Here is a 23373-nt window from a genome sequence, read left to right on the forward strand (position 1 = left end):
CTCATTGTTCTCCTTTGCTAATGAGTTGTCTGTGACACCTTCCTTCCCTGAATCGTGCCTCCATCACCTTACCCTGCTAAGGGTAATTCTTGACCCTCCAGGTGTGTCGATTTTTGTTGGGTTCTCCCACCTTGCTCTAGTCCTGACTGCCCTGGCATTGAACATCTCCTGTTTCTCGTCACCACCCAGTGAGCAGCTAGGAGGCACAGCACTCTGCATATCCTGCTTGAGGATGCTTTGGTTGGTCTGTGGGTTGTCTGCACTGCTTCTTGGGTAGGAGCTTGGGAAGGCCAGGGAGAAGACACATAAACTGCATATCTCAGGTCCAGTACAAGAATTTCAGGTGGGGCATAGGATAATTAACCATAGTAGAAGCTCAGGAGGTACAGGCATTTCAGAAAGAGCACAAGAGCTGAACCACCATTAATATTTCTTGTAGTTGCCAGATATTCATACATTTGCAGCAAGTCTTCGTCCTCTAAATCTACATTTGGTTCATAAGTGCATCACCACTTGCAACTATTTAGGACACAAGCACTACCATGCAAATACACTTTCCCATACATGATGCCTAAGAAAACATAGATGTTTTTATGTGTATCTATAGATGTTTTTTTCTCTGACAGGGAAATTGCTAGAGCATCATTAATAACAGAAAAAAAAGCATTTCTAGGCTAAATTTTAGAGATTTTATTCACACACAGTAGAGTATGTGTAGTCTCAAACTTCTTTCCAGAGGTGTTCATCTTTATCTCTCATGTACATACAAACATACACCATACATTCACACACACACACACATGCAGGCATATGCCAACACACTTTGTACAAAATTTAGACAGACGCATTTTGTGGGTAAAAGCTTCCCATTTAGTCAGACATGACCTCAAATCTGTCTGTGTGTAGCTATTAAGTTCTGACATTGTTGTTGCAATCCAGGTGACTGCTGGACCATCACCAGGATCTATGAAATGGAGGGAGCAGAAAAGACTGGCTCAGTCATCCAAGGAGATGCTCAGGCATCACAGGGCTTGCCACAGACTTCGCAGCCTGAGCTTAGATGTTGCCTCCAGCTGTGCACTCCCTCAGGACATTACAGCTACTAGTCCCCAGAAGACACACAGCTGCACCTTTGTATTGCAATGTCCTGGTTTCAAAGGCATGTTCTTTTTTGCCAGCTCTCTTTATTTTATATGGAAATGAATGTGTGGATGTTCAACAGGAACCTGTTGAATGCTGAAAGGCCTCATGGTTGTTGTACTGTAACACTTGCAGAATGTTATCCAGAGGACCTAGAGAGGACCCAGTGCACTAAACCATTCTATTGGTCCTGCCAGATGACCTGTCTCAAGATTACAAGGTATTAAAACAAGTGTGTGGTACTGAGAAATAAATCAAAAAATTAGTCTGAAAATCAGCTGACAGGTCTGTGTTGAAAATCAGAAAAAGTTTCAAGATACTTAAAAATAAATACAAATAAAATACTACTTTCTTGTGGCAAAGACTCAACTCAAACCTATTTAAATTATAATATTTCTATTTTTCCAGCAGTATGCTAGAAATTTCAAAATGCTTTATGAATGTGTCCCTGGATTTATAGATTAAGAAAATTTAGGCACAGAAAACGTTGGTGTCCTTTTCTTGAATCTAGATGACATCCTGCTTTTCCTTTCTGACTTGCCCCAAGGCTCACAGCAATAAAAAAGTACAGTTCTTCAGGCTACAAAACTGTATTTGCAGAGTGTAACACAGACATCTGCAGTCTCTGGATCATTTCAACAATGTTACCTCTCTGTGGGCCAATTTTCTCATTCATGTTCTTCAACCCTTGCAGGTAAAACTAGAATGGAAGTGAGCAGGATCTTCTTCTAAGGAAGAAGAGCTGTGGTCCTGAAAAATAAATAAATTTATGTGATTTCTTTGACTTCCCAAAGTTCAGAAAAATTGTTATAAAAATGAAAGCAAAAAATTTGAAGCAGGGCTATTACTAGAAATGTCAATAACAAGACTTTGGGGATGTGGGTGCACTCTCAGAGTGCTATTAAAGCACAAAGAAAAGTGAAAAATACTGGGGATAAATTGGGGTTAATGGAAGCCATCAGGCTTTACCGGAAAGGAGACGGAAATGTCGGAATCTCCAACCAGTATCTTCCATTCTGGCACAGTTCAGGGAACTGATTTGCTGGTATCCAATCATACCTAAGTTGCTGCTCCCCTCACTACTGGTTAAGCTCATTAACTGGATGCTGTGTGAGGCTTTAGCACTGTTTTACAGTCAGAGAGAAAGACGAAGACTCCTAAAGAGATACTCTGGCTGACTTCCCAGGAGCAGCTCTGTAATGTAACTGGTCTTCCCCAATACTGGCCTCTGCATTTTTCCAGCATTTTCTCTTCCCTTCCCTTCTACCGCCTACTCTTCTCAGTTTGAGTTCTGTTATCTCTATTATGTGCTCTCTCACTCTCTTTCTTTCCTCAAGCACTTATTTAATTATAGCCTTTATTTATCAGCTGCCCAGGGAATTTCATCCAGTCCTCCCTCCCCTCTCCTCACAGGAAACTAAGGTGGGTAGGAACTTTGCAAGGACTGGATCCACTTGGTGTGGGTGTCCCACTTCCCCAGTGGAAAAGGCATCATCTAAACAAGGCAGTTGTTTAGAAGGGGAATGCTTCCTGAGGTAGCTTACCCCAGCTGCAAAGAGAAGTGATCTGGGATAAGGATGGAGGAACAGCTGCAGGAGAAATGTGGAGCAAGAAGTTCACATAATTTCACCAACAATATTGGTTAGGAATATTTTAAGAAAATTAGATGGCCCTAAATCCCGAGGTACCTCCAGTTTGAGGAACAAACACTAATTATGTTAGAACAAAATTGGTCCCTGATGAAGATACCTTGTTGGTTTTAATTTCTCATAATAAACAAAGCAGCCATAGCAACAGGACTGAGTGCTTCTTATTTTCATTACTGCAGGGATTTACAACAGAGACAGAGAATTTAATGTTTTAAAGCCTCTTTCTTTCCCTCTACCTGCTTTTTCCTTTTCTTAGAATTTCTGAGAAACTCCTGCTGTTATTTGGTAATCATAATTTTTTTCCCTCAGATTCTGGTGTTATTCAAAGAGTTGTGCCAAAAGGCCCCAGCATCTGATAGCATATTATCAATTCACTCTGTCTTACTTGCCAAACCATTACATTGTTCTTCCTTCTTGGCACCTTCTTAAATATTTCACCTCACATCCTGAAGACAATGACCGCCACTGTGACAAGCAGGCTGGAGGGCTCTGTTGTTCTTCCACACCGCCCCATCACAGATTCATGCCCCAATGCCCCACAGCCATCCACAGTCCACTCTCACTCATACTTTGCTTTTCCAAGCACAGTTTCCAAGCCCCCTGAGACTCCTATGCACATTACATGCATTTCTTACCTCAGCATGCAGCACATATAGTTTTTGGGTGATGAGACTAAGAAAAAAGAACAGACAGTAACAATTAAAAGTGCTTTAAATGCAACACAACATCTACATAAAAACTTCCACAGTGATTTGTGTGTGTGTTTTTAATTAAGGCCAGGCTGATTCCCAATCTCTCACCTTGGGTAAAATGAACTATATCAAACCATGTATCAAATAATCAGCAGGGTTTGTCAGCACTGGGATATGATCTGAGTTTTCCAAAAATATTGTCTAACAGATTAGGGGCTAAAGGAAAAAATGTGAAAATGGTGCTAAGAAAATGTTCCTGCCATACAGTCAAACTGAAATTAACTGAGTCTGAAAATGTGGGAAATCACTGGAGCTTCAGGGTGATTTGCATTAATTTGAATCTTTATTCCTTAAATTCTCTTTATTTCCTGGGCAAATGCAGAGCTGCAAGAAGAACTGCTAGATCTGAGATAGCTTTTTGAAAAGAGCTCTGGCAGAGGACGTGTCTTTCTGTGTCCCTTGCCCTGGCTCTGCTCCACAGTGTCCACGTAGTCAGCAGGCTGCACACCAAAAAAAGGGGAGGGGGAGAAGGAAGGATGGACCGAGGGAGGAGCCCAACTAGGCTGTTACTTAGATGCATAACTTTTCTTCACCCCATTCTAAGGACAGGAAAAACAATTCAGGAAAAGCTGCACGAAGCTCCTCTCAGTCATCCTCACTTGTCTCCAGTCACAGTTCCAGTAGCAGACCAGACACCAGCACCAGCGTGGCCACAGGCTCTGCTGAGCAGTCCCAGCCCCTGGGAGCAAGACAGCCTGGAAGCAGGGGAGGAAGAGGAGTATGGATAGCTGGGAAAACAGTTCCAAATTCTGTTTCCTGAGCTCTGGGGGTTTTGTTTGTTTTTTTGTTTGGTTTGTTCTTGGTATTTTTTTTTTCTTGTTTGGTGTGGGTTTTTTTTTGGTTTTTTGGTCTTTTTGTTTGTTTGTTTGTTTGTTTGTTTTGGGTTTTTTGTGTTTTTTGTTTTTTTTTTTTTTTTTTTTTTTGGGGGGGGTTTTTTTTGGGGGGGGGTTTTTTTTTGGTGCCTTGGAGGAATGGTGCTGGCTATATAGTTCCTGCTTCTGGATTAGCTTCTCATTCTCGTCGTCTGGGATGATGACTGACTGCAAAGAGCCTCATGATTTTTATTTTAGTAAAAGGGAAAAAAGAATGACTGCATGTTGCTGTTGTGACAAACTACTTCCATAGACACACAGACAGGCCTCTCCTGCTGCATGAAACAAAAATGGTTGAAGAAATGGAGCACACACAGTTGTAGTTAAAGGAAAAGCTGCAAAAGGAAAAATCTGGAGGAATTCCTTTCTCCCCCTGCTTCCTCAGCCATGTACTCACTTGCAAGTGACTACAGGCTTGCAGCAGAGAGGTGTTTTCATTGGGAAATGTCCCAGCAGGCTGATTGGGTGGGCCACTGCCCTTTGAATAAATGCCAAATCCAGCAGTCTAGGAAGAAGGAAACTTAAAAAAAAAATTCTGCTTCAGGCCTAAATCAATAAAAACTGGAATAGACATCCTGGAGGTAGAATTGTTGGGGTTCAGGCAGAAAGGCAGGTGTAACCAAAATTTCTTTCTACTCCCCTACTCATCTGAAAGCTCTTTTTTCCCATTAAAGTCAAAATTGTTTTACAAAGGTCTGTTTCTTTTGCATTTAGCAACGTTTTTTCCCAGCAGAACCTGTGCAATGCAGTTTTCTAGAGCTTGGCAGCAGTGCATGTGGCACCTGCTCCCTCTGCAACTCTCCTGCCACTGTAGCTCACCTCAAAGCAGCCCTCAGACCTCTCTGATCTGTGCCTCTTGCTAGAGAATGTGAAAAGAAAATACCAGTGGATAATTAAGCAGCAGCTGGGGAGTCTTGGAAGGAAAACACTGACCACATATTCAAAATGTGGTAAATAAAAACAATTGGCAGCAAAATTATCTGTGACTTAATGAACTAGTCTGATTCTAGATAGTCTCTTAGCACAGGAAATGTTCTGGACACTGAATTGATCTGTTTCTGGTGCAGTCATTATTTCAGCCTGAAATAGTTTGTTTGGGCTACATGGCCTTCCTACCACTTGTCTTGTCAACTGATTTTGGATGGACAGGAAACCACTTCATGATTCTTCAAGGTTCAAGTGTTTGCTATTGAGGATGCCATTCTTTTTCTAACATCTTTAAATACAGTCACCTATGGAAAAGAGGCTGTTCCATAGTCATAATCAGTAGGGACTGGCACAGAGCAGACACGCACCCACATAATTATAGGTAGGGGCACACTGTATTTATGGGATCATGTGAATACCTAGGACATGCTCTCATAAAAATTGTGTTTCTCAGTTGTTTGTTCTTAGCACTTTAGACAAAGGTCATTCTAACTGAGAGAACACAGTTGTTGGAATATGGGCCAAAATAACAGAAATAAGTGACATAAAAAAATCTGCAAGTTAAGCTCAAGGATGGTATGTAAGCCATATATCCTCATAACCAGGGTCAAAGGACTCAATGTGTGATTGTTCCTTGTGTTGAAGGAGAAATCTGTTCTTACCCTACTTTTGTGGCATTGGACTAAGAAGTAGCCACTTCTTAGAAGAGAGCAGGCAGAGGAGCAGGAAGAAGAGCTATCATTGTCTTTTACGCTTTTTCAGATTCCCACTAATTTTAGTTTTTTTCTACTAGAGAAGCTGGAGGAAAATACAGTGCTTTTTAAGTCTGTTTCAATTAGATTGAACTGCTTTATTTCAATTTCTTTTCCTTTCCATCTATTTTTATTTTTCACACAAATCCTCACATAAACTTCACATAAAACCTTCAATCTTTAAATTGTATTTAAATTATTTGAATGTGTATTCTCCACATGAAAAAGGATAAAATTGAAAGACTGATGTACTGAGCTTTTTAAAAAAGTGCTGATAAAATGAGCAAGTCTGCCCTCCTTATTATTATTTGTGACTAATTACCTGATTTTTTAATCATGAAAGGAAACTGATCTTGCTGCAGAAGTTGTGCAGCAGAGGATCTGGTATAAATCCTTGGTGTGGACTTAGTGGGTTCATATGATGTACATACCATATTGGTTGCTGAGGAATTAAAAAGGAGTAACTCCTTAGGGCTTCTGGTAAACCAGCTACAAGAGACTGTTATGATACAGGGGCTGCATAAAAATCAATAGTCTCACCTTGTTGCATGAGTGAAGCAAAGTGTGTAGGAAGGAGGATGGAGTGAATGGAACAAGCCCCTTACCCACAGATGGACCAAGGAAGGTTTGGATGAGAGGGAGCTCCCCAGTGCTGCCATTCTTTGGTGACTCCAATTGCCATGCCTGGCACTGTGGTGCAGTGAGATCCGAGCAGTCTGGCCAGAGTGTATTTGGAATTCCCACTCTATCATTTAGAAGAGCTGTATTTGGCATGCAGAGGCTGAGGCCTCAACTCCTCTGGTCGATCCTAAATAGCTGTTGCTACTGACAGCCACGTCACATCCCCTACCTCAGCCTGCATTTTTCAGTTTCAGAAAATTCCCTGTCATCTTCCTCCCACAGATCATTGCCTTGCTTCAGCAAAGCAATTAGGAAATATTTTTCTTGTAGGTCTGTTTGCATTAGACAAAAGTCACATCTCTAAATTAGATATTAACTTGATTTTGCAGTTGGTTTTGCTTTAAAGGCACTGCAGTAAGCTTCTGTTCTAAACAGCCTATAGTCTAAACTAGGCTAGCATGGAAAGCAGACAGTTCTGGAGCTGCTTTGGGAAGAATTGATATGCACAATGAATGTATACACAACAGGAGATGAATGATCCTCCCAGACTAAAACTAAAGTGCTTTTAAAGCTGTGAAATCTGAAGCTATTGCATTGACTCTCAAAGTGGTCCTTTGCAAAAGGTTAAATTTTCAGTACAGCACTCTCAGTTATTCTGGCAGCATTACACTTTCTATACTTCTGCCAATAGTTGAATTTAATTACTGTTGCACTTATGGAAATACTTACCAAACTTGAAGAGCTGCACATGAATTCCATCGGTTTCATATAAAGGGAAGCAAATGCAGAGATGTTGGCCTGTGGAGAGAACGTGGAGAACTTTAAAACAGAGCTTTGCATAACTGCCTCTACGTTTCATTTCTTCCCCTCTCTGATTCAATGAATTTTAGCATGCATGAAAAAATGCAAGGAAATTGGAGAAAAGCAAAAAACTGGGGAAAATAAACTCTTTTGTCTATTGCAGTAGAGTCAGCAGTCCCTCCCATGTTGTAAAAGGTGAAGTCACTCAGGGAGAAAAGGGTGCTGAAGTTTTCAAAAACAACAAGGGTGAGCTGTACCCCCCTCTTACAGTGTCTCTAGCAGTAGTTTTGTGCAAAAAGTACTAAGAGCAGGCAACCTACTCATTCATCTTTAATCCAAGTACCAGCTGCATCATCTCATTTTCCCTTCCATTCAGAAGGCGAAATGGCTTGTGCAGAGCTCCACAGTCACAGTCCTACAACCTAAGAGTGAGGCTCCTGAAAACTTCTTTCTGTTAAGGTCATATTTTTGTAGATTCCTTTTTGTTCTCTGCTCATCTGGTATCCACAGTCTGTCCTACAGCTGAGTGTCTGACTTTTTATTGGTTTCCAGCTATATCCTGTACTTGACAGTGATGCAGTTACCACCAGGGAAGGGGATCAGGCAAATAAAACCACTTTCATTTAATTTCATTTCATTTTCAGTTGTTAGTACTCAAAGAATAGTTACTTGATAAAGACAAACCTAATGAAGATGCACTTCTCTGTGGATTTAGGGTAGGACAGACTGTACTTCCTTGACATTTAAAATGTCAGAGGAACTGAGGTAGTCTGATAACACGATTAAAAACATAATTTTCATTGCTAGCTTGAGTTATACATATCATGGATCAATTGTTCTAGGTACTGAGTCAATAGAAACACGGGAAAGCTAATTTATCTGGATTTAAATCAACCTTCTAAGCTAGGACTTCATTTTAGAGTGCAACTTAGTCACTCTACAGGAAAAAAACAAAACCCAAACAAAAAAAGGAAGAAAGTAATAGAGAAAAGGCCATAGTGAGGTGGAATAGAAAAATGTACAGGATTGAACTGTAAGTGATAATACTATTATGGGAGCATAATAATGAAATATTTTGACTGAATTTAGATATTAAAATATAATCTCTAATGTAATTTGATGGATTGTTTAGAACATTTAAGATGATACATAAGTGGTAAACTGGCAAGAAAGTTCTCATTCCTTAGCTCCCAGATAGGAATAAAAATTATTTCCATGTTACAATATTGAACAAAATTCTTCTGTTGTCAGAAAGGCTGCAGGTAACTCTATAGATGTTAATTTCAATCAGGCTGAATTTTAATGTGTGAAAAATGTAGAAACTGCCATTATAAAATAGAATATAGTCTCAGGTTACTATTGTCACTTTAAGCACAGTCTACTGGCAACTATTGGGATGGAAAGAATTCTAAGCATCCCTGATAATTTTTTCTTCTTGGTTTTTTCCAGTGTTTCTGCTTCCAAATTTCAAGTGAGGCTGACAACTTTGTGATTCCTTAAATCTAAAAGTATGCAGCCAACTATAAAGGAAGATTTATAGAAGAGTTAATATCTTTTATTAGCATATCCATGGTAAATATAGGTTGGGAAATGTTAATTTAGTCAATTTGAGGAAAGAAGGATAACTGCTACCTATGGAGAAAGAGGATATTACCATGAGATGAAATAGGAGTCTTGTACCTACATATATGGAGCACTGAGAGGGAAAGAAAAGGTAACTGTGTATCAATGAACAGTTAAATATTTGTGAAGGATAAGAAAAATTATAATGTGCTGCAAAGTCAATATCTCTACTGGACTTCTTGAATATGATAGACAACACCCTCACAGACTGCATTTCCCAGTCTTGTCTTTCAAAGAGATTTTTGTAAACCTTCTACTGAAAATCAATTGTACTTTGGAAATATAATAATATTTATTTCTACTCTACAAAAGAAAACAGTTTGCTAAAAAGACAAAAAAAGGCTAGAACCATCTCAGCTAATGTGGCAACCTGTTGGTGTGCCTCCCTTCTAGTCCCTGTCTCTACAATTTGCATTTAAGGAACCCTCATCTCTATATTCCTTCTCTGATGTTCTGGGATTAACACTAAGATCTATTTTGTTTTTTACCAGCTATGATATTCACTTTACAGCTTTGACAATGTGTAGACAATTCTGAAGCCACTGCAGATGTAGTCCTGTCATAGGTCATACTCTGATTCTGACTGATGATGTACTGATAACGTGCTGCAGTGAAATGTCAACATACCAGCCCCAGATGACTGCTTGGATCTCCTATTATAGCTGGAGGCCTAGTTCAGGCACAAATTTCTTTGTTGTTGACATCTACCTTTAGAGAAACACATGCTACCCTGGGAATTCCAAATCAGAAAATGTGCTGAGTTTCATATAGGGAAACAGAGCATAGGAAGGGATCATCAGGTTCAATGAGCCCAGTTGCCAAACATGAATGACAGTGTAGAAGATTTCTATTTCACAAATATCTGCAGAACAATCACCTCACATGACCCTTCCAAGAGAAGTATTTCCTGTTGAATTTTCAGGTTTTTTTGACTGCTGAAAATATCTTTCCCTATGTCAAAAGCAATATAGCTGACAAGTATATATGTGATAATCTTAAAAATAAATAAATTTAATTCCTCCTCTTCCTTTTGTTGATAAAAATCACTCCTTATTTACCTTGTGGGGCTTTCAAATGGCAGTTCTAGCTGCAAGTTAATTTTGTTATATTTAGCTATGGTACTGAAAGAGGTCTCATTCTGAGACTGCTTTATTTGCAACCTCTCTGGATCCATCTTCAGCAGTTTCTTCTTGTTATGTCTCATGGAGTTGCACAAAAGCTGCAGCTCTCCACAAGTCTCTCTGTAATAACATGTTGCAGGTAATTATTGGTTTCTTGGAATGCACTACCCTCTACTTCAAGCCATAATTAAAGGAATCAAACTTCAGAACAGTCTCTGGAAATCTGAAAATAGGAGTTTAATTTACAAATGTTAGGGTGGAATGGGAAATGAGTGAGCCAAAATCAGCACACTACAATGCTTATTTGCAATACTCTCAACAGGGCATCTTTTTCGTTTTGGCCACCAAGACTTATCCAAGGAGTGCTGTATATATATGGGGTGGTGAGAACAACAGCAGGTCCTCTCCAGAAAGAGCAGACTGCATTTATTATCAAGACAGAAAGATATTGCTTGAAATTACATGAAGGTCTACCGTCACAGGGAAAATATTGCTGTAGGGAAAACAAATTGTTACAGACAAGGCCTCTTCTCGTACCTGTTCATCAGTGTTGCTCACACACTGCATGCTGAAGTCCATATTTTAAATGAGGATCTGGGGAGATATTTTTTTTAAACAAGTGGACACCTTTAGGGATGTGAAAAGGTTATGTGAAAGGATAAAGCTTCTGTTGTGCTTTCTGTATCTATGCCTCCTTTATGTTAAATGGTTGATTTCAGAAAACTCTTAAAACTTTGTTAGCAGACTCCTGGCTAAATCCAGGTGGTAGTTCATCAAGTGTAATTTTAACACTTTTTCCAAAGTTCTTCAGATATGGTCTATGAATATTTCTTCCTTACCTATGCTGGGTTGTATTCAATTCCAATAAAATATTGGCAACAGCTTGATGGGATGGTCTGTATAGATCTGGGAAGCTTCACTATGAGATTAGGTGTCATGACAAGATAGGCCCAGAAAATTAACAGTGCAAATAACCTGGATTCTTTTTAATTTCTTGGGCTTTTATTGGGTTTTTTTTAGTTTTACTATCACTGTGAAATTTTTATGAATGCTCAGCAAATAAAAACATAACCTTCTTAACTAAAAATGGAGCAAAGTACTTACCTAGATACTGATTTACAAGTAATTCTCTGCCTTTCACATTCTTTCACTTCTTTCTCACTACTTACTAGCTCATTTCTTCTTTTGTGCCACCATCTCTCAATTGTATAGTTGGAGGACATTTTACCAGTTCTTTAGGATCTAACTAATTTTCTCTTTCCCCTTCCACTCCACTCCTCTCAGTACTTTTAGGTCATCTTTGAGGTTCAAATTAGAAACACTGTGACATCATGATTTCCCCAGATCTCTCTCTCTTGCAATTTTAAGTAAAGTGCATTAACTTAAAGATTCTTCAGATATGTCTCACGGGAGTTTTTCTGTCCAGTTCATTCACAATATGGAAGATCAAGTATGTATTTTTTGTCCCTTCCATTTTTCTTTCCCTTCTTTACCGGATAAAACTTCCTTTTTTACATAACATTTTTTTATCCATAAAGTCTCTTACTAATATCTAGGATGAAACATCCTCTCCTGTGCATCAAGCATCTTCCCATACTCTTAGAATTTCTCCCAATACCTTTCTGTAAAAAAATTTTTGCTTAGAAATTTAGGGTTATATTTGCTATAGAAACATGCACAGAAGAGAAAATTTCTATCACTTTTTCTCAACATCTTGATTTTCTCTTCCCTTATTTCCTGTATCCTGTGACAGGAGGGAAGATTAAGATCACTGGCTGATTCCCTTATCTGCCACTTCCTTCTGAAAAGGGATGATTTAACAGAGAAAAACAAGAATTTGGAGTGATGGATTCCAATATCCAGCTCTTTGTTTTGAACCTGGGTAAGAATCTAGGTCTTTCTTTCCCACATCACAGCTAAATGTACAATGTACAGCTCCATAGAATTATTTTGGATTGCACATCTATTCCTGCATCACTTTTTTTTCATTTCTCCCTCCCATTTTCAGTCTGCACACTTTGAAGGACATGAAACTCCTTGATTTTTCAGGACTGGAAAAGCAGTCCCCACATCCACTGTGCCTCTTTCCTGACATGAAAATCTCACCTCTGTGAAAAGAGTGGGTAAGCTAGAGTAATTAATTTCTGAACTGGTGACAGAACTGCTGCTTATATTGGCAAATGGTCATTGTTCTTGTGGTTTCCATGTCTGGCCTCAAGGAATCGGCTAACTCTGCTCAAATGGAGGAAAATGTGTAGTCATTTGCTTACTTGATCACTGGTACCTGATTACAAAGGTCAGGATGATACCAGCAAGGCAATACACATGAAGCTGTTTTAAAGATGTTTTCTGTTTCCTCAGAACATATTCCATTTCCTTTGGGAGAGGTCAAAGCACAGAGAATGAGGCAATAAATGAGCACTATGCTAATAAGCTTCCTGAAGCTATCATTTACATTAATTACATGTTTTCTCTGCCTCCTTTGGGTATGCTGACAGAAAGACATTAATTTCACTGTGAATTTCACCTCTATAAGTAAGAACATGAATGTTATGTGAGAAGGACTAGAAAAGAAAGTAGGAATAAATAAAATCTCTATAGTTACAGAGCAGCAAAATGGGAGATGCTTATGGTTTTCTTCTAACAGCTGACATCCCCATACCCACCTCAGGCTGTAGTTCTCTTATATCAATGTCTGGAAAACGTAGCATTTTCATCCATTATAATTTGAGTGCTGCTAATGACTGCTGTTCTTGGAGATTTTATGAAATAACTGAAAGTAGGTATTCCTAATCTTTTTCTTTGGAAAACTATTTCAATCAGAATAATGATCATTAATGTCTGTTTACCCGTGATTCTCTTTGTCTTGGGAGGCTTACCTCCTTCACCCATTCCCATGCTCTTCTCCCCTAAGTAACTTACTGATTTCAGTGGAGCTAGTCGTGGGAGAGAGGAGTCCAACATTCTGTCTTGCAGAAAGACATCCAGAGTTGGTCCCATGTGACCAGAGTTAATTTCCTTCCCTGTGTTTCCAGGCTTCTCCCATGTTGTACCTCTCACATCCCTTCCCATTTGGATATTTTCACTTGTTTTTTGAGCTTTGTTAGAAAATTAAGAGAAATGTTACAGAAACAGGCTCTTACAAACCCTTTTCCCAGTGCTATTGCAAGCACAGGGAAATATTGTTTATTTTTCTGCTGCATCTACACCTGGTTTCAAGCAAAACCTCTTCAGCCCCAGATGGTCAAATCTTAATGCTGCTCACAGCAGGGAGCAATAGTTTGACAGCTGACCCCTTGGTACCATCCCTGTTTCTGCATAAAACGGAGAACTGCCAAACAGAAACAAAATGAGACATAAGTACTTCCAAAGTTCAAACAAGAAAAGAAGTTGGGGCTGTAAAGTGAAGAGCGCTGGTCTTAGGCTAAGTATATAGATTTACATATGGAGATTTCAAGTCCAAAATAATACCTAGGTTAATTCCTGTTAGCAACATTTTACTGACTTGTGTTAAGGCAGTAGGAGGCTGAAAGGACTTGTTTCTCTAACAGAAATGCCAGGCAAAATCCCCATATAAGATTTTCCCATACTCCTTGAGGAGACAGAGGGTGAAAAGCAGAAGGAGCTATGGACAATGGTCATCTGTGCTCAGGCAACACCTCTGTGTTGCTGCAGACACAGGGCAAAGCACAGGCTGGTGGCCTGGCTGGTGGCCACAGCCTTCTGTCCTTCTTCACTCTATTCCTATTTTCTAGTATATAGTTTTAAAGTGTTGTAAGGTACAGGGAAACTAATTACTCCATAAGAAGCATAAATGGACTAACAGATAAATTTCAGTGCAGAGTTCAACCTCTATTTATTTGTTCATTATTGATGTTCAGCAATCATTTCAGATACTTGTCTATAGATACTTGCTAGATACTTGTCTGACCACAGACACTTGTAGAACGAGGGGCTGAATGTCTGGCCAAGTCCACAGGACACTCCAGTGGCAAAACACAGCCACTGACACCAGTAAATGTACTGGTCATTCCAGTTTTTCATTGGTTTCCATCTTTTACATTTAAGAGCATGGAAAACAATATCACCTCTCTTTTTACAGACAAAGTGGATCACCACAAGCTCGCCAGCATGGCCCCTCCATCAGTTGAACATCATATAACCACTGTGTATGAAAATACAAAGTGAGAGATCTTTTCTTCATGGTCTTTTCAGGTACCAGTAACAGTGTCTACTGTCTCCCTGTTTGTGATGATGAAACGGGATCAATTGATGTTTCTGTATGATGTCACTTATCTTGAAAATTGGTTGAGAAAAGGAGGTTCTCATATTTTTGACTGCAGCTGATTGTAACCTTACAGTACATTAGATTCCCTGCTAGAGACAGTTAAAGATGCAAGGAAAAAAAAATGGACATTAGGCAGAACAGTAAAGGATGAAGTCTTCAGCTTTTGCATCACCAGATTTGCTAAGCAGAAGGAGGTCCTATGAGGGGTTTGCAGCTAGTTAGGAAAGGAGGACCCTGGCATTATTTAGCTGGCTATAATCACTGCATTCAAGGCATAAACTGGCAGAAGGTATTGGGAGGAGACTGTAACAGCCTGGCCCACAGCACTGATGTCTGCAGGAGGAAAATGGTTATCCACAGGTAAACAGATCTGTCAGCAGAAGAAGTTCAACAGAAGAGAGATCTTCATTCATAAATCAATTCTTCTAATTCTCTGCAGGGATTTGCGTTTAATGCCAGATTGTAGCCCTGTATTTTACACTGCCAGCATAATATTCTAGCAGTTGTTTTTAATCTAAGAAAGAAGTAGGCAGAGGAAAAGTAAAGTTATTTGAACTCGCCTAAATAGTGCAGGGAACTGTGTTCAGAGGTATTACAGAAGGGTTTATTGGAATTGCCTTCAGGAGGGAAATGGGGGGAAAGTTTTCTTGGTTGCATATTCATAAGGCTTCAAAAGTGGTGGGGTTTGATTGGCTCTAAAGTTGCGTTGTGTTTGATTGGCTTAGAAACTGTAACAGGAGAAAAAAAAAGTTGAAATTCCATCCTGCTTTAATCACTGCCCACTCTGAGCTCCCCTAATGACTTCCAGATGCTTTCTTTTTATGCTATTGTTTTGGCACAGTTTCCAGACAACTTTTGGGTCTGTTAATAAAAAAAAAAAAAAAAAAAAAAAAAAAAAAGAAAGAAAGAAAGAAAAAGGAAAAACTCTGCCCTCCTCTCTCTTTTAACAGAAAACAGATCTCACTCTGGTTATATAAATGTGTGATGAGCTGGAAAATTAAAATGCTTGTTGCTTTCTCTCTTCAATCTCCAGGAAAATTTCTGATATAAAGAAAATCTAATATCAGAAAAAATTTCTGATATTAAAGAAAAATACTCCATATGTAGGAAAAGAGTTGAAAGCATATTCTGTAGAATCTAGTGATATTTATGTAAATACCATGAAGTTGAATAAACTAAAAAACATTAACTCTACAAACCTAAATCTCCCCACCACAAAATAATTTTCATGCTGCTGTCTGTCTCTGCCGTGTTGAGCCATATAAAGCAAATCATCTTGCCTCTTAATGCCTCAGTTTCCCCCATGTGAAATGGAGACAATGATGCTTAGCCACAGTATCAAAAATTTCTATGATCTGCAGATGGAAATCACCCTGTAAGGTAGGGTCAAAAAATCCTCAAACATACACAGGGGGTGGCACAAGAGTCACGATGCATTTGCTAAGCTGGAGAGCAAAACAGCAGTAGTATGTTTGATGCCCATGCAAGGCTGCCAAGTATTGTATTTGTAAGGGTAGTCTATTTCCTTTGGAACAAAATAACATATTAGCGCTAAGAACTTTTCTGTCTTTGAAAGCCAGCAAACCACTGCCTCCTCCCTAGGCACCTCACCAGCCCTACCTTCTCAGAGGATAAAACTCAGGCTGCATTATTCTATATCTTTTAAGAGAATTCCACCATTCCTCTACTCAGACGGTTTTTCTTCCCCTAACATTGTTGTCCACTTCAAAATGTCCACCCCATAGTTGCTGTGTCTTCCAGCACTCCCATCCATGACACGGGAAGAAGAGGTATTGCTACATCTTGTGAAGAAGATATCCTTTTATCAGTTCTGGACTGCCTCAGGAAGTCTGGGCATCTTCTGCACCAGCAGAATTCATTGGCTACCAAAAACCCCATGGAGTTTCTGCAATAAGCAGGGACATCTTCAGCCTAGATCGGGTTGCTCAGAGCCCCATCCAACCTGACCATGAATGTTCCCAGGGATGGGCCATCCACCACTCCTCTGGGCAATGTGGTCCAGTGTTCCTTCACTCTCCTCATAAAAAGTTTCTTCTTTTATCTAATCTGAATATACCCTCTTTTGCTTTACAGCTCTTATCCCTTCTCCTGTCATTGCAGGCCCTGCTGAAAAGTCTGTCTCCAGCTTTCAAACCTCTTTTAAGTACTGGAAGGCCACAATAGGGTCATTCCAGAGCTTTCTCTTGTCCGAGATGAACAATCCAAACTCTCTCAGCCTTTCCTTATAGGAGAGGTGCTCCATCCCTCTGATCATCTTGTTGGCCTCCTCTGGGTCCGCTTCAACAGGTCCATGTCCTTCCTGTGCTGGGGCCCCAGAGTTGGGTGCCATGTTCCAGGTGGGGTCTCTCTCACCAGAGCAGAGCAGAGCAGAGCAGAGCAGAGCAGAGCAGAGATGCAAAACCTCCCTCTCAATGCTGCCCACTCTGCTTTTGGTGCAGCCCAGGACATGTTTGGCTCTCTGGGCTGAGTGCATATGGCTGGGTCATGTCCAACCTCTCATCCACCAGCACCCCCAGGTCCTTCTGGGCAGGGCTGCTCTCAATCCCTTCATTCCCCAGCTTGTTTTGGTACCTGGGGTTGCCCCAGTCCAGGTGCAGCACCTTGACTTGGCCTTGTTGAACTTCATGAAGTTCACATTGGTCCACGCCTCGAGATACATAATTACCCTGAGGCTAATTGCTTCCTGCTTCAGAGATACTTTAAGCGGTCATAGACTAGATGGTCTCCAAGCCGCAAACACTTTTTGAGAATCAACCTTCTCGATTATAAATTCTTATGTAGCATTCTTTTATGTAAAAGTAAAACCAGTTGCTCCTGATAAGCTGGGAGAAGGGGAGTACTTGGGAAAGCTGTCTCTAAAAAACTTCTAAGTGTTGGCCAGAATCAGACTGAGCTAAGGAATTTTGCAACCAAATTTTTGCTTAAGACTTGTAGTAGAATAGGTGGATCTGTCTGAGGTACTGAGAACCTATTTCAGTATTCAACACACTAACCAAGCGCAAGTCAAAGACCAATAACTCTCAGTAGGACAACAAAATCAATAGTAACAAAAGCAATTTTGATTTATCCTTATTATTGATTTATTTTATTTTGATTTATCTTTTTCACCAGTAATGTGTTTATATGAGACAGAGAAGATCCGTGACAGTTTTTTATTAAATAAAGCATTTACTAATAAAAGCAACATTAAAATTACTTGTATTTCTCTGCCATGAGAGTATCTTAAATGGTACAGAGAACATTACAAATTTTAATTGGTAAGAAGAAAAGAACATTGCTTCCCTCTGCAACTGCTAGCACCAATCTGGATTTAGGTGATAGGCACAGATCTCTTTTGAGGAACTGGTTTAATAATTCCTTAATCCTAGTCAAATATACTCTTCATTATATTTAAATTATAAGACTTTGAACCTATATTTTACTGTCTTACAATATCTCAACATCTATGAAGCAAAAACATTATCTTTGCCCATAGAAATAAAAATGAGGATACATCTTTGAATTCACAATGAAGACAAAGTGTGTCTATACCAGAACACCAGACATGCCCAGAAGGACTCTGTACACACAGGTGAGTTGTCAGGTACTGGTTCTGGGCCAGGAAACCTTTTTTGAGCACTGTGTTACATACAAGGATGATTTTGGTGCTGGTACCTGGAATAGGCACAGTACCTTACAACTGTTTGGCAGACTATGGACTGGCATGAGCCAGAAGCAGCCCAGGGACCATTCTGACAATAAAGACCATTTATAGTACCTAAGAGGACCCCATGTTTAATTTCACCACTGTGGTCATAGCCAGCATGGCCCAGATGTAAAGGGGGATGTAGGATGTAGGAATTTTGTGCACATCCAAAGCAACACTTGGCAGAAAGGTTTCAGACAGCTTTGATGCAAAATCAGAAGTTTCACATCAGAAAATCCATACCATGCCCTTTGATGTGCATAGGTGTCAAATAGTATTGGACAGGTGGTTCTAAGATTCACTCTTCTTTGCCAGATTCTTCAGTCCTTGATAACCAACATTACTGTTGTCATGAAAAGTTCCCAGCTCCTGCCAAGGTTGTGCAATGCTGGGCTCTTTAGGCAGACATTGAAATAACTCTTGTAACAGCAAGCCCATTTAAAATTTAAGAAACTCAATCTATTAAATATAACAGAAATGTAGGGCTGAGAAATCAGAAAGTCAGCTTAATCTATCTCTTTACTTCTAACCAAAAGCAAATATTTCTAGATGAATGCTGACTCATATTTAATATCTTTTTAAAACTTCTAAATTATTTCTGTTTCAAGAGTGGCAGTAAGTAACTACCATTAGCAGCAAGTTTTTCTCTAATAGACAATCCAAGTTTTTTATCTTCTGAAGAATGAAAAACTTGCTTGTTCTGCCCCAATTGAAGTGTGAGCAACCTTTGATTTGCCAAGAGAATGCAGATTATATCTCCATTCAATCTTAATTTCCTTAAAACTAATTTTTAAACCTCTTCTCTACCTTGTTAAATGACTGCTTACTCTCATTCTTGGACTCTCCAATTGGTCCCCTATGCATCTCAAGAGTGAAAAAAGCTGAGACCTCATGATTGTGGCAAAATGTTACTTAACTGCTTACACACAATGCTTTTATTAATATACTTCTGAATGACACAGGTAAAGCTGCAAAGAGGCTGTGCCATGGATTCACCCTCAGTTTAACCTCCTTTGTATCCTCCAGATCCTTCTCTGAGATGTTACCACCCACCTAGGTTACCTATTCATTGTATATTTGTGTATCTGTTTGCTTTCCTTCCCAAACTTATTTTGCTAGTGTTTGTTTTTATTGAATTCTATGGGTTTGCTCCCTTTCTCCAAGTTGGCAAGATCACTCTGAATCCTAATGATAATGGCTTTCAGCTCCTGCCCCCACTGTGGTGTCACACTTAAATGTTTTCCTGTGCTGCTGAAATATGCCCTGAGAATCTCATGCAGAGATGAACTCACATAGAGCTCTTTGGACATTAAAAAAATGCCCTGAATTAAAGATTTTTAATGAAAGACTATAGGACACCATATTTATGACATTGTTTAAGACTGTCCTACTGCACGACTACTTATCCAAACCTAATACCTGAAACTTGTCTCCAACTTCTTTTTTCTTCATCCTTTATGAATTCTACCTTCAGTGATTTCTCATTAATAGGGTTCCCCCTCCCTAAAACTGTAAGAATTAAGTGCAGTGATGCAATGTAGACTAGATATAGAGGGAGAGTAATTTATTTCATGCAGATTTATTTTTGGCAGATGTCCTTGCAAAATTTTTCTTAACATCTTCATTCCCTACTCATTTACCCTTTCTTTGGGAAGGGTCTAATGAGAAATCTCATCCCAGAGACATAAAAGTAACAGCCTCAAGATGTGAGTTACCTTTTCACTCTTAGCTGACCTGATACAGCATTGGCAGCTCTGCTGGTTCCAGCAGGAAATTGAATTAACTGACTTCCAGAGATCCTGATCAACATACCTGCCTCTGTGAAGTGGTACTTGCTACTGCTGAAAAGAGTTTTTCAAAATTTTTCATGTAAACTTTTTTTTTTTAATAAGTTTTTTCAAATCAGAAAATCTCCCTGATGACTAATCAGTTTTACTGTAATACCAGATATTTTTAAACATTTCGGTAATGGTTTTGCTTACAAATGTAAAAAATTATTGTTTATCAAACCCCTCCCCCCATGTATCAAACTATATACTGAGAGGTTTTTTTTTTTAAAGAGCAATTAAAAAAAAGAATATTAAAAGACTTTATTTTTAAGTAAAATAGGTCTTTTTAGTAAAAACGTTGATCACCAAAACCATCAGAAATGAAAAGCAGTGTGAAAAACTTTTCAAGCCATGTAAAATCGCATTTACTAAACTTTCAAAAAGTAGAAAACTCTTCAACATTCTTTTAATTTTAAAAAAAGTAGCTAAAAATTTTATTTTACAATATTGTTCTCTCATTTTTAATGGCGATCTCATATTTTCTAAAATATCAATAATTTAAGGTGCATAAATATTAGAGTACCCCTTAGTTTACATGATCTTTAGCCCTGTTGCACCTCCTCCTCAAGATCCAGGGGGCAGTTTAACAAAGGCTATTTCTAGATTTTGCCCAGGCTTTGTGTTCAGCCTGGATATAGTCTGTCATTTGTATCTTCCTGACACGTCATGGAGTGAAACAAGCCAGCCTCTCCCAGCAGAAATTCCCCACAAGATTCTTTTTATCTTACTGTGCACAGACTGTTTGAAGCCCTGCCTCTGTCCTCCATGTGTTCTACAGTTTATTTTTTCACTCTTTTGTTGCAGATATGAGAATCAGCCCAGATTAAGTTAAAAAAATAATGCAGCATATGAGGTTTATGTTGTGTCAAGCAGCAGGGAAACTTTTGTAGGCATAAAGGGGGAGAGCAGGGAAGTTTAGATATTTGCCATTCATTAAAACTGCTCTTCTGAGTGCTGCCGAGGAGAATGCAGCTCCGGCTCCGTGTGCTTTCCGAGCAGAAACGCAAGCAAATGCACCCCTATGCTTAGCTGCAAATTGCTTGTTATTTACTTCATGAGCTCAGTGACAAACTGCATCCTATTCAAGGTATGGAACTGAGAGCTGCCCTCCCCCTTTACGTTGTTTCTTTGTGATTTTTCAGAAATACTGGTACCTCCCTAGTATTGTTTTTTTACAACCAAGTATCTTTGCATTTAAAAAAGGAAAGCTTCAGAGGTGATAGGGCAACTTCTAACCCACAATAGTAAAGCACAGGCAGCTGTGAGAGAGCAGAATGTCCTTTTGCATGGTGAGAAGGAAAATGTTAAATTCTCTGGTGTTTCAAACAAACCCATAGGATGCAGAAATACCATGGAAATGAATGTTGACAAAATTTATGCTTGTGGGTTAAAGATGCAAATGCTTTAACAAGAAAACTTGCAGGTCAAAAAGCAAAGGATTCCCTCCCCCCCGCTCTGCTTGAATATTTCTTCCAAGGATTTGAGAAATGCAGGATGACGTGGAAAGGGGTAATAAAACCCTTAAGTCTCCGGGTGTTCCACAGCCTGGCCTCACTCACAGCAGCTTTATACACTTTAAAATTAAAAGTCCCATGGAGTGAGTCATCTTGCCTCCCAGATTCTCCCCTTTCAGAAAGAGCAGGCAAAAAAGGCTGAAAATTTCCCCTGCAAATGTCTCGATCTTGCAAGCTTTAATGAAATCACAACAGCATTTTTTTAATGTTAGTGAGGAACTGCAGTAAAAAAAAACTCAGATCCTGAGATCTAGCAATTCTCAGTGTCAGTGTATCAGAGTTTGCTGCTACAAAACTTTTCTGTGAAAAGAAAAATAAGAAGAGAAAGTCTTTGTTTTTCTTCCTCGCTTCTCAGTTTCTGGGCGGGTTTTTTTGGTTTTGTTTTTGTTTGGGCTTTTTTATGCTCTGTGGCTCTTAATTTGGAATTGTTGTCTCTTTTCTTGTCCTGATGGTCACAGGGGACGTACAACATGCATACCATATAATTGGGAAGCGGTTCAGGAAGCTGCCACGTCTGAAGGGCTCCAGCGCACAAAAGGAGGCGGAGGTAGCGGGAATACCTTCTACTTGACGAACTTGGAAATTCTGGTGCCACATCAGCAGGAGCATAGCCCAGCACAGTGCTCTTCAGTCACTGCAGAGCTGAAATGCACCACAGAAGTGATTCCAGGCACAAAACTGCCCAAATGCCTGCTAATATCTGCCCTTCTGCCCCTCACATCTCAGTCAGCAGGGAGGGTGCACACTTTAAACCTCTGTTTGTAACAAAGTGCCTAAATCCATTTAGCATACTAGGAACCTTCTACCTCTATAAAAAGCCTCTTCGTCCCCTTCTCTGTGAATCAGGGAATCAGGCACAGAGAGGCTGAGGATATATCAGGACCATGCAGTAGAGTTTCACTGTACAGTCAGTACCTGACCTGACTTGGGAGTCAAAGCCCAACAGACAGAGAGAACCAGTGATGTTTCTACCCTAAGGATCCCCAGGTCCCAATGGCTTTTGGTTCCAGAATTAATTCAGGAATGTCTCTATGATGTTGTGACTGCCATGAAGACATAAATGTCATTCTTACTGGCTTTGGTTCCACTGTGCTCACATTCTGAGTAGGCAGCATACAGGAAACGCAAGGCTTTTTGTTCTAGTGGTTGGGAGAGGGACTTTGAGCCACATGTATGAGACACCTTACCTGGGTTTGAGCCCATTGGGTAGTTTTTTAACAGAGTGGGTTCATTTCTAAACACTGATGTGTATTAGCAATTCTATGAACTATGAAGAGGTAATCCAGGAAAAATTCATTACTGTATTAGCAAGGCCAAACACTGATCACCTGTATGGACACTCCCTGTAGGGATAACAGCACAAGTATAAGTATCCCAGCCCTTATCTGCTCAGCCCTTAAAAGTAGCAAAGTGTGAATTAAAGAAAATCAAGGAAAACCTTTGATTCATATACCTTTTTACATCTATTTAACCATATATTTGAAATAAGAATGTGTGAGTAGAGCCATGCCTCTACCTATCTCAGACATGAGGTTTTTGAGGACAGAAGAGCCTGCAGAAGTGTTTGCTGTAAAAGCCATCCTTGGAACTATCAGAGATGGCAACATATGCTGATTATTAAGATTTATTATCACGTGTACATGATATGGGATGTTGAAACATGGATTAAAAAAGAGGGACATACAACGACTTAGGGACAATAAAAAGCTTATGTTGGGATCAAAAATGAGAAACAAATAGCAGAATTCAGAGAAAAATGTAAGAAACAAGTGATGTTT

This window comes from Vidua chalybeata, chromosome 1, assembly GCF_026979565.1.
Source record: "Vidua chalybeata isolate OUT-0048 chromosome 1, bVidCha1 merged haplotype, whole genome shotgun sequence".
Lineage (NCBI taxonomy): Eukaryota > Metazoa > Chordata > Aves > Passeriformes > Viduidae > Vidua > Vidua chalybeata.